The following is a 12,422-nucleotide window of genomic DNA, read 5'->3' on the forward strand; positions in this document are numbered from 1 at the left end:
CCCGAAAGCACGATCCGGTAAAGTTTTAATATTTCCTCTCTTGGTAGATTGATAGTGGTTGGATTGGTGATTCAGTGAGTGTTAGTGGGTTTTCAGTGTCGGTCCTCTTCACCAATTCGTCTGAGAATGGCACTTCGTTGTGGACTTCCTTTTCCATTGTGAAGGTAATAGAAGGTTTTACGATGTTGATGTGCTCCAGAGAGGTGTCTAGTTCAGTATCCCCATGATTCCATACTATGAAGCTGTTTTCAACGTATCTCAACCAGACTTGGGGCTTCTTGCAGGCTTTTTCAATGGCCAGAGTTTCAAACCACTCCATACATATGTTGGCTATAACTGGTGGAAGTGGCAATCTCATTGGCAATCGCTCATCTTGCGTAAAGAATTAATTCGTCCTAGTAAGTATCCTTGCAAGTCCATGATTCCTTCTATAGGTATGATTTGAATGTTTTTTCGACAGAAATGTTGGTGTAACGGCTTTTCACGTTGAAACTAATTGATTGATCTTGCCCCGTGACTTCGATTGCCTTTTGTAATTCGACCCAATGCATCTCCACAAAAGATGAAGTTTTTCCTTGTAGAGATTGTATAATTGTAGAAATCCAAATAGTTTTTTTAATTTCATTTTTAATTGTTTGCTAATTTTTATTTTATTGTTATTTCATTTGAAGTTTTATTGCTTAATGTAATTGATATTTTTAGGTATTCATTTTAATTTTATTTGTTTTTGCAGAGATTTCCAATCATAAAATCATATCAGACAACGGAACTCCGAACTAGTAAAATTGTCTATTCCTATTCAAGTAACTTTTTTATGCCTCTAGCTTTTTTCTTATTTTGGTAAGCAAATAGTAGTATTGCCCAGATGAAAATTACTAGGTCTTGAGTTTGCGGAGTCAAAGCATGGTTTGACTTTTCATTTCAATAGGAATTCGATTGAAGTTATTGAGCATGAAAACGCATATTCGATACTATGGAGTATGAAAACGCTTGATAATCGTAGAACGAAACACGTTTTGTTAGTCGAATTAGTTGTGGATTTTCATCAAATCTCGGCCAATTCTATCATATATCTATGTTGTGTATATTTTTTTCAGATAAATTGAATCAAATTGATTTTCTCAGTATTGAAATACAGCTTTTTTTCATACTCAATATTATCAATTCCGTCTCATTTTCCGTTACAATCTTCTGTTCTCAGTACTAATTGGAATGTTTCGTTCTCATTATGATTAATTTTGATTCATTTTCTTTTTCTCAAATTGAAAATTTTCTGGATAATGGTAGTTCCATTTTTTATTTTTTAGTGGAAAACTTATATTTCCTTTCAAATAAACATTGAAATAGACGAGAAGACAATACGATAGGTTGCCTTTTATGTTTCGAGATTTGGCAACCCTAGTGTTGCAATTTGGCAACTGACAGTTTTATCATAAAGTTGAATATTTTTGAGCTTATACGTACTCAGAAGATTTTGACATACGCGCGCTATTTGTGTTGTTTACAGTAACTTAAAAGACTCATCTCGGCCCAAAAATGGAATTAAATCGTGAACATTTTCGTGCGATTACTTTTTACAACTTCCGACGTGAAATAACTCAGCAACTGATATTGCAAGATCGTCATGTGACCTATCGTGAGATTGAGATAACCTTAGGCATTAGTGGGACCAGCATACATTCAATATTGCATAAACATTTGACTGTCAAAAAAATTTGTTCGCGTTGGATCCCACACAATTTGTCAATCGCTCAAAAAAAGGCTCGTGTCGATTGGTCGAAGTAAATGCTCAAAAAATACGATCGCGGAGCTTCAAAACACGTCTATGACATCGTGACAGTTGATGAATCGTGGATTCACGGGTATGAGCCCGACAGTAAAAAGCAGTCGACTGTATGGGTGTTTCAACGAGCCAGATTCAACAAAAGTTGTTCGTGCCCGAAGCACTTTCAAGCAAAAAAAATTGACATGTCGCAACTGTACCACTAGAACAACGCAGAACAGACAATTCTGAGTTATACACAACCATCTGTTTGCCAGTTGTCTTCCAAGAAATCAGGAAAACCAACCACCGAAGACGGATAGCTGTTCACCACGACAATGCGATCTCTCACACATCGGCTCAAACAACTGCATTTTTGAGCACCCAAAACATCAATTTGATGAGTCATCCGCCGTATTATCCTGACTTGGCATCGAATGACTTCTTTTTATTCCCGTACGTAAAAAACTAACTGAGAGGTCAACATTTTTCGACACCTGGAAAAGCGGTTGCTGCATTCAGAATGCATGTTTTGGAGATACCTCAATCAGAGTGGCAAAAGTCCTTCGACAATTGGTTCAAACGTATGCAAAAGTGTATATATCTTCATGGGGAATATTTTGAAAAGCAATAAAGTGATTTTCAATGATTAATATTTGTTTTTGTTCTCTAATCCCGAAATATAAACACTGAATTATACAAAAAACACTTGTCTTTATTCAGTTTGTATTTCAAACATTCGTTATGGAATCAAATCAGATATCATTCACAGGATTCCTACACAATATAGTGAACTGAAGATGTGTAGATCACACTTTTTTGTGTCAAGATGGAGTAGTTAAATGCCAAAAACTTTTTATCCCAAAATTAATCTGTTCTATAAAAAATGTATCCCTTTCAATTTATATTTTTTTCATTCACAAATGTCTTTTATTGGTATAGGTACTTTTCCAAAATACCACTCCAACATTTTCGATGAAACGGCTCTGGCTTTTGGTTGTGTCAGTTAAATATGCCGCTGTCGCACGTACGTGGCAGAAAGAGAAGAAATTGTGGTAGCGAGCGTCTATTTGGATTGCACAAACAATTATTCACTTTTTTCCAGAGAGTAATTTCACTCGGAAAAAATTATTCAGGGTTAGTCACTTTATTTGCCTTACGTAAGTAAGTGCGTTTAAGGTTATGTGATTGCTCAAGTTGGTTTCCCAATTGTGGCAATGAGATGTGAACATCTCAAGAGAAATTGGATGTGGATTAATTCAGAATTATTTTTCAGAAAAACTGAAACTTCTGAAACAATTCAAAATAATTAGAAACAATAATTTACAACTTTATATTCACCTTTGATTAATTGTAACCTTCCAAAATCTATCTCAAATTATAAATTAACCAAACTAGCTGAGATACACAAAACTATGAAGCAGAAAAAAGATAAAAACGTCGTTTCCTAAACTCAAGTGTTCTAAAATCAGTTAGTAACAAAGAGAATATGAATAGAGGTAGATGATTTTTTTTTAAATTAAGTCATTTTACATTAACACATTTCGCAAAAAATAAGAATCTGAATTTCATTATGAATATATACAGTCTTTCATAAAACCTCACAGATATAAAACAATTGAATCTTAAGTATATATCAAAGGTATAGAGAAAAATAACAACTGTGCTATATCTAGAGTGAAACAAAATTTTTATTACACTATTGAGGAATTTCAGTATTGAGACTTTCCGAAAAAATATTAATGATGAATAATTCTATTATAAGAAAATGGTTCATTCATAAGAAAGTTACATTCAATATTTTTTTGAAAGGAAATCGAAAAACGTCATTGAGACTTACCTCCCTTTCAAACCCTTCCAAAATGTATATGGTTTTTGTCAAGGAGAATAAATATACGACCTAAGTGTTTAATTAGTACTACTCAGTCAAATATCTCTTTACCAAAACTCCAAATTTAAAGTATTTGTTTCGTAATATGATCATCGTTTTGATTCATTATTGAAAAAGACTACTGATAAAAAATTGTGGAAATTATAAAACAAACTACTATTATTTATGTAGTTTTCACCTATGCGGTTATCCCAATATCAGTGGAAAGTTCCACTCTACTCAGGACTCTATCAGAATTGTCTTTCAATTTTGTTCAACGCAATGATATGAACTGAAAAGTTTACACTCTTAGTCTACACTGTTTTTTGTTATACAGGTAGTTCTGAGTAATCTGACATTCTAAATAAAAAAACATTCTTTCAAAACTCAGATCGACGATACTTTTCAAGAAGTTGGAGATATTTTCATAAAACAACTTTAGAAAATGAACAGTAATATGAATGATTTCGAATAATGCAAACTTCATCTACTCATCAGGAGTTGTTCAAGAAGGAGGAATAAGAAGCGACGCATTTTCAAGTATGAATCTACATCTGTTGAACCACCATCCAACATTCATGCCTGATTTAACACCCCATGATTTTTATTTTATTGTATTTCGTATTGCACATGAATGAAGTGTATTCTATTCAAAACAAGCCACCCTGAATAACTTTTGGTACAATGATTTGTAAGAAAAATGAAAAAACATGTTAACCATAGTTGACATGTTTTTTATTTCATTAGGGAGACACATTTCAACATATTCACATTTGATTTTACTTTCCCTATCGCACCCCCAGAGCATGTCACCATTTTTTTTAAATGTATCACCCTATATTGCTTCGCATTATCAGAAGCTCCATGATGAGCAGATTTCAACAAAGTATAAAATATGAATATGGTCTGAAGCTTATGGTTCGGGAGCTACAAATTATTTGACTTGAAAGAGAGCCACCCTGAATAACTTTTGGAACAACGATTTTCAGGAAAAATAAAACAACTCCTCAACAATAGTATACTGGGGGATACATTTTGACATATTCACATTTGATCTAACTTACCCTATCGAACCCCTAGAGCAGGTCATCATTTATTTTTTGAATGAATCAATTGTTTTTCAGATGTTTCATGATGAACAGATTTCAACAAAGTCTGAAGCTCATAGTTTAGAAGCTATATAATTATTTTAGTTGAAAACGAACCACCCTGAATTAACTTCTGTATAATCTGTTACCTTGCTTTCATAAGTGTTTTTGTGAAGTATACTTTAATAAAGTCTTATTTTGCCTAGTTGAGTTTGAATTCGATATTTGCTTTATTTTGTATTTGTCTGATTGTACAATAACGATTACCTACCAGGTGAAGTAACAATCGGTGTTTTAGTTTTGGTGAATTCTTGAGAAGCAACTTCCAGAATGGAAATAGCGCTTGAGCTGCTGCCCGTATGTTCAATGATAATTCACAACACAACAAAAAAATATTTTTTGAATGTTTCCTACACTAAATTAGTCAATTTCTACTAATTTTGGGGTGATAAAAACGGAAATAACAATGAAAAATTTTTATTAGCTCTGGTTTTTGAGATACACAGTACTTAATCTTAAAGAGTAGTTATACTATACCTACGTGAAAAGTGAAAGTACATAAAACAATATTGTTATGTTTCTTTTAGAATATTTTAAGTACAAAATTAATAAAAAAAACATTATTCTGAGTGTTTTGACAAATAAAAGAAGTTTGTACCACCAAATTTCAATTAAGTCCATCCGATCCATTGTAAGATCGCTGTCGTTTAGCTTGTCTTTTATAAAACACTTCTGGAGCATCCCTACACACAGACCAGCAGTAGTCTGCAAGCATTGCTTCATTCCAACGGCCCTGATATCTCTGTTCCATTAAGGCAATGTCTTGATGGAATATTTCTCCATGTTCGTCACTCACAGCTCCACAGTTTTGTGGGAAGAAATTAAGATGAGAGTGAAGAAAATGAATTTTTAAGGACATGTTGCATCCAAGTTGGTGGTAAGCTTGAAGAAGCTCTTTAACCAATGCTGTGAAGTTATCATCTCTTTTGTTACCTAAAAACCCATGTACAACCCCCTTAAAGGCTTCCCAGGCTCTTTTTTCATTTCCTGTTAAAATCATGTCAAAAGCAGGATCATTTACGATTTCACGGATTTGAGGCCCAATAAAGATGCCTTCCTTGACTTTAGCATCACTCAACCTGGGAAACTTTGCTCTCAAGTACTTAAAAGCTTGTCCTTCCTGGTCCATGGCCTTCACAAAGTTTTTCATTAGTCCCAACTTAATATGTAATGGGGGAAGGAGAACATCCTTAGGATCTACAAGATCCTAAACCTCATTCGGGTTTAGGTCTCGTGTAGGCCAATTCATTTTTTTATAGTGAGATTTTCTATCCCGACTGTCCCACAGACACAAAAAACAACAGTACTTGGTGAACCCTAATTGCATTCCTAGGAGTATAGCAATGACTTTCAGATCACCACAGATGTGCCACTTGTGTTGTTCATATTTGATTGATTGGAGAAGTGTTTTCATAGTTATATACGTTTCCTTCATGTGAACTGCATGACCTATAGCAATAGAGGGTAGCTGATTTCCATTATGCAGAAGTACAGCTTTTAAGCTTAGTTTTGAAGAGTCTATAAACAGTCTCCATTCAGATGGAGTGTGATCCAAATTCAAGCAGTCCATCAAACCATTAACATCAGAACAAACTACGAGGTTTTATTTTTTCTCAAAAAAAAGGAAGCAATTCTTTTTGACGCTGTCTGTACTGAGATATTTTCACATCATGTTTTAGAAGATTCCACTGTTGTAGTCTTGACCCTAACAGCTCAGCCTTTTCCGTAGACAAGCGAAGATCTCTTATAAGGTCACTCAACTCTGCTTGACTAATTCTGTGCGGATCACTAGACCTATCGCTTACCTCAAAATCAGGGTCATAGGATGTAGAAGGATGGGTTGCTCCTTCTAAACAGTCTTCATCACCTTCCTCTAAAATTTCATAGTTTTGGGGTGGAGAAGGGACTGGCAAATTGTCTGAGTGTGGTACAGGCCGAAGAGCAGATGGGAGATTAGGGTATTTAACCGTTCCTCTTTTCTTCATAGATAAACCTTGCTTAATGGGAGGAGTTAAGCAGAAATAACAGTCGTCTGTATGATTGGTAGGCTCACGCCAAACCATAGGTACTGCAAAAGCCATTGCCCGGTTTTTATTTTTCAGCCACTCTCGCAAAATGACGGAACAAGAATTACAACATATATGAGGAGCCCATGATTTATCTTGGTCCCCAACTTTCACACCAAAATAAAGTTCATAGGCTGTCTTAACGATAGGTGTCATTTTACGTTTCTGAGCCTTAAATGTTATTTCACCACATATATAGCAAAAGCTATCGACAGAATTCACACACTTTCGAGGCATTTCAGATCAGCACTTAAATTAATTTAAAAATCAACTTCACACGATAATTTCAATAGCAACCACGTGCGTACAATTGACAAACTCACATAGGTTATGTTTACTACTTAAGAACAGCTGATGAGAGGGGTGTTATGTAAACAAACATGTGTACCAACTGTTGGTGATGAAATATTTCATTTGTTGAAAACTCAATATACATATATATAATATAATGATACTATATCTTGAAAACAAGAGCTAATATATAATTTTTATGGTCACTTGCGGTTTTAACACGTGGAAATACATTAAAATCATCTAATTTCAACCCCGAAACAAAAACTTTGTTGTGTTGTGTCAGGAAGAAATGTACGACATAAATAAGTTTCGGAATTATTGAAGAAATTTATGTTAACAATGAAAAGCATAACCGTTCAGGAGTTGTCAGCGATAAAGCTATTTGTACTGCAGTTTTAGGTCACGTTGGACTAATGTAAAATTTGTAATCTCTAGAATCAGGAATCAGTCGTACTAATGTTTTCAGGTTCCTTCATGAATACAAATTTCATCCATATAAGTTCATGAATTGAACGATGATGATTTTGATGGAAGTTTCGAGTTGTGTGAGAGTCTCACAGAACATATCAACTTACATCAGAATTCCTCATATGAAAGTTGTTTTTCGGATGAATGTACATTTAGTTTGTATGGCAAAATTGTGGATATTTGAGTTACACGAATTCTCATTTATACCGTCAAGTTCATACCCAACGACCTCAAAAACTGAATGTTTGGGCAGGAATATTAGGTGACCACATCATAGAACCTTTTTTTATCGAATCGACTAGTGATTTGACTAGTGATAAATATTTGGATATGTTTGAGAATCGAATAATATCGTGCATCAATAGGGCAATTGAGGAGGATATAAATTTATTTGAAAACGAAATAGTTTTTCAGCAGCTCCAGTGCAACAATTTCAGATGATCATTTTTTCTTGTCGCTAAAGTGTATGAGATATAATCAGTAACATTAGAAGATTTGAGAGATAATATCATGAGGCATTGCAGGAAAATAACTCCAGAGATGTTTGTTTGAAGGTGATTGACAATGTTTCGTGATGAATTTCACTAGTTCGTACTTCCATTGTCTACTTTATAAAATGATTTGAAATCCCTGAAACAAGTAAAAAAGAATAATTAAAAAAGAATAGTTGAAAATAACAATTATATTAAGCAACAATAAACCTGAAATGAACTGAAGTGAAATAACCTGAAGTAAAAATATAATAATTGAATAAATAAAAATTAAAGGAATGCAAAAAAGAAAATAATAAAAAATAAAAAAGTGTAGAGATTCCAAGTCACGTTAGTTCACGACGTTTCGATTGTTGGTATCTACAATCGTCTTCGGGTGATGACTGGACTGATTCCTCCGAGAGATGACTATTTTATAGGTCGTTGAAATACTTTCACTTTCTCTGCTTTCCATTTTCCGCTTCACTGATTCCGTGAGAGATGACCGATTTGGCGGGAGTTGGTCATTTTCCGTTTGATGATGGGTTTCCATATGTTTCGTATATCTACGCTGGCCTGGCTGAATACGTTGTTGGACAACATGTATGCGGCTTCCTTAAATTTTCTCCTGAACCAATGTTCCTCTCTGTGCAAGATCTCAGCTTGGGACCACTCGATGTTGTGTTGATGGGTCCAAACATGGTCTGCTATTCTTGATTTGCTGGTTTCTCCTCGCTGTGTGTGCTTCTTGTGCTCGGCAATGCGAACATTCAATGGCCTCTTAGTTTCACCAATATAGGATTTTCCGCACTCACAGGGTATCCGGTAAATGCAATTCTTGGAATCGCAGTCCGCGTTTGGGGGCCTGGTTTTCGTGAGGCTGCTACGGATAGTGTTACCGGATCTGAAACAGGTTCTAATGTTGTACTTGGAACCAATTCTTCTTATCCTCTCCGATAATCCTCTAATGTAGGGAAGTGCAAGCACTGGTTGTGACGGCTTCTCTTCCTTGCGAGGCTCCTGCTGTCTTTTAGCCAAAGTCTTTTCTACCATCGCTTTGGAGTATCCATTCCGCTGAAGATCATTTTTAATGATGTCTAGTTCCTTCTCGAGACCTTCCTTTGTATTACAGAGCCCAAAAGCACGGTCTAATAGAGTCTTGATGATTCCTCTTTTTGTCGATTGATGGTGGTTGGATTCGTGGTTCAGATACTGTCCCGTATGAGTGGGTTTTCGGTATACAGATGTTTCCCACTTAGTGTCGGTCCTTTTCACCAAAACGTCTAAGAATGGCAATTCATTGTGGATTTCCTTCTCCATTGTGAAAGTGATGGAAGGTCTCACGCTGTTGATGTGTTTCAGAAAGGCGTCTAGTTCAGTATTCCCATGGTTCCATATTATGAAGGTGTCGTCAACATATCTCAACCAGACTCGAGGTTTTTTGTGGGCTTCTTCAATGGCCAGAGTTTCAAACCACTCCATATATATGTTGGCTATGACTGGTGAAAGTGGCGATCCCATTGGTAGTCCTTCATCTTGTGTAAAGAATTCGTCCTTTAGTTGGAAATAACAGTTTCGTACACAGCATCCTAGTAATTCCATAATTACTTCTATAGGTAGATTCGTTCTCTCTTTCAGGTTCCCGTCTTCGGATAGCTTTCTCTGTATGATTTGGAGTGCTTCTTCGACCGGAACGTTGGTGTAAAGGCTTTCCACGTCGAAACTAATTAGTTGATCTTCAATTGACCCTAGTAGTTCGACAAAATGTCTTGTGAAGAATTCAAGACATTGGTTCCAAGTACAACATTAGAACCTGTTTCAGATCCGGTAACACTATCCGTAGCAGCCTCACGAAAACCAGGCCCCCAAACGCGGACTGCGATTCCAAGAATTGCATTTACCGAATACCCTGTGAGTGCGGAAAATCCTATATTGGTGAAACTAAGAGGCCATTGAATGTTCGCATTGCCGAGCACAAGAAGCACACACAGCGAGGAGAAACCAGCAAATCAGGAATAGCAGACCATGTTTGGACCCATCAACACAACATCGAGTGGTCCCAAGCTGAGATCTTGCACAGAGAGGAACATTGGTTCAGGAGAAAATTTAAGGAAGCCGCATACATGTTGTCCAACAACGTATTCAGCCAGGCCAGCGTAGATATACGAAACATATGGAAACCCATCATCAAACGGAAAATGACCAACTCCCGCCAAATCGGTCATCTCTCACGGAATCAGTGAAGCGGAAAATGGAAAGCAGAGAAAGTGAAAGTATTTCAACGACCTATAAAATAGTCATCTCTCGGAGGAATCAGTCCAGTCATCACCCGAAGACGATTGTAGATACCAACAATCGAAACGTCGTGAACTAACGTGACTTGGAATCTCTACACTTTTTATTTTTTATTATTTTATTTTTTGCATTCCTTTAATTTTTATTTATTCAATTATTATATTTTTACTTGTAGGTTATTTCACTATCAGTTCATTTCAGGTTTATTGTTGCTTAATATAATTGTTATTTTCAACTATTCTTTTTTAATTATTCTTTTTTACTTGTTTCAGGGATTTCAAATCATTTTATATAGTAGACAATGGAAGTCCGAACTAGTGAAACACCAGAGATTCTCTACGATGTGAGGGCGGCAATGCAAGCTCGTTTGTACCATTGTAAGGAAGTTGGTGGAAACGTTTTTGAACATTTACTGTAGAAATTTTTTGTCCATCATCAGAAATCAATGTCCAGCATCAGATTTTGATTCAAGAATTAATTAAAACTCTCTTTTTCAGATTTATTACTTCCATATTTGTCTCTAGAACGAATATTTCAAATTGTGGCCTCCTGTATAATTGTTGACCTGTCCAATCGTCCGAATGGAAGGTTTCAGGAGAGCTAAGACCAAAAAAGCACGCCCAGTTCGATCAAATGTCAAGATTTTGCTCATTGTTTTTTCGATTACCGTGGCGCAGTGAAACAGGAATTTTCGCCACATGATATTACGGTCGTACTTTGAAAATGACAAAATAGAAATTTGATGAATAAATAAATATTCCTCTTAGAAAATTATTCTCATTTTTTGAATAGACAGCGTATATAATTATTATTGATTGATATATTATCAATGTCGATGTTTATTTGCACCTGGGAAATATCTTTGACATCCCAAAACCTTGAAACGTTCCAAATTCCAGCTGAAAATAAACTTCATTATAAAGTAATATTCTATAAGGTTTGGAAGTTCCAATTTCGAAAGTTGTCCCCGAATGTCAGAAAGTAACGAGACTGTGGCATGACGGGACCGAAACGAAGCGAAGGGTATCAAACTCAACCCGTCTCATTATCCTTGAGTTCGTATGCAGGGCGCCATCTGATCACTCGATAAAATATTAGTGTCATTTTTCATCCTCCTTCAGCAGCCTTCTACTTGTCAGACAGACTTGATCATTGGGGGCATTAAAAGAGCCGAATGATTACGCACTTTTTCGATATTTTATAACAATATTCAAATTTTTTAATCGACGGGAGCTTCGAGTGTGAGGAATGATCCTTGATTCAGATTCGGGATCATTAATTTCATTCCGATACGTTGGAGAAATATATGAAGCGTTTATATTAGCTGAAGATTTTTATGATTGGAGAAATGGAGACTGGGTTTTGGTGGAAGGGAGTTGAATAGACCCTGAAATGGTTTTGTAAAAAAAATTTCATGAATGTAACTGAGGTTGCACAGAATGTATTACAAACCAGTCCATTTATCATTTTCGCTATGTTTTTACGTTACATTATTTATTTATTTCACCCTAATAGGCCTGGTGGCCCCATCACAAGGATCTTACAAGAAATATACATGAATATACAAGCACTTTAAATGATATGTTATATAAAACAACACATAATATGGGCATGCGTTATTATCTAACAACCAGTAGTTATTACTTAACACAACTACCAACAACAAAAATTTGAATAAGAAATAACAGAAAAACTAATTGCTAAACTGATAAATTCTCAACATGACTACAGACTAAAGATCTAAATTTTGTGAGAAACATATTCCAATCAATATCTTGCAAGCAATTGATGTCGTTTTCCAGACAGTCACGAAGGGAGTCTTGAACTTAAGGATAGTACGCGTAAGTCTGGGAGGTACATTCATTGGTAATAGTGACAATAACTTTGCGAAATTCAAATTGTTATTAATAATTTTATATATAAAAATAAGTGCAAAGATTTCGCCTAGAGACTATGGAGGGTATATCAAATTGAGTTCTCAGTTGTGATGTTCTAACCGTGTTGTAATCGGGTTTACTACGATATTTCTTATAACATAGGTACCTTAGA

The sequence above is a fragment of the Leptinotarsa decemlineata genome, unplaced genomic scaffold, assembly GCF_025532065.1.
Source record: "Leptinotarsa decemlineata unplaced genomic scaffold, Ldec_3_MD MMD2_tig00026361_RagTag_RagTag, whole genome shotgun sequence".
NCBI classification, from domain to species: Eukaryota; Metazoa; Arthropoda; class Insecta; order Coleoptera; family Chrysomelidae; genus Leptinotarsa; species Leptinotarsa decemlineata.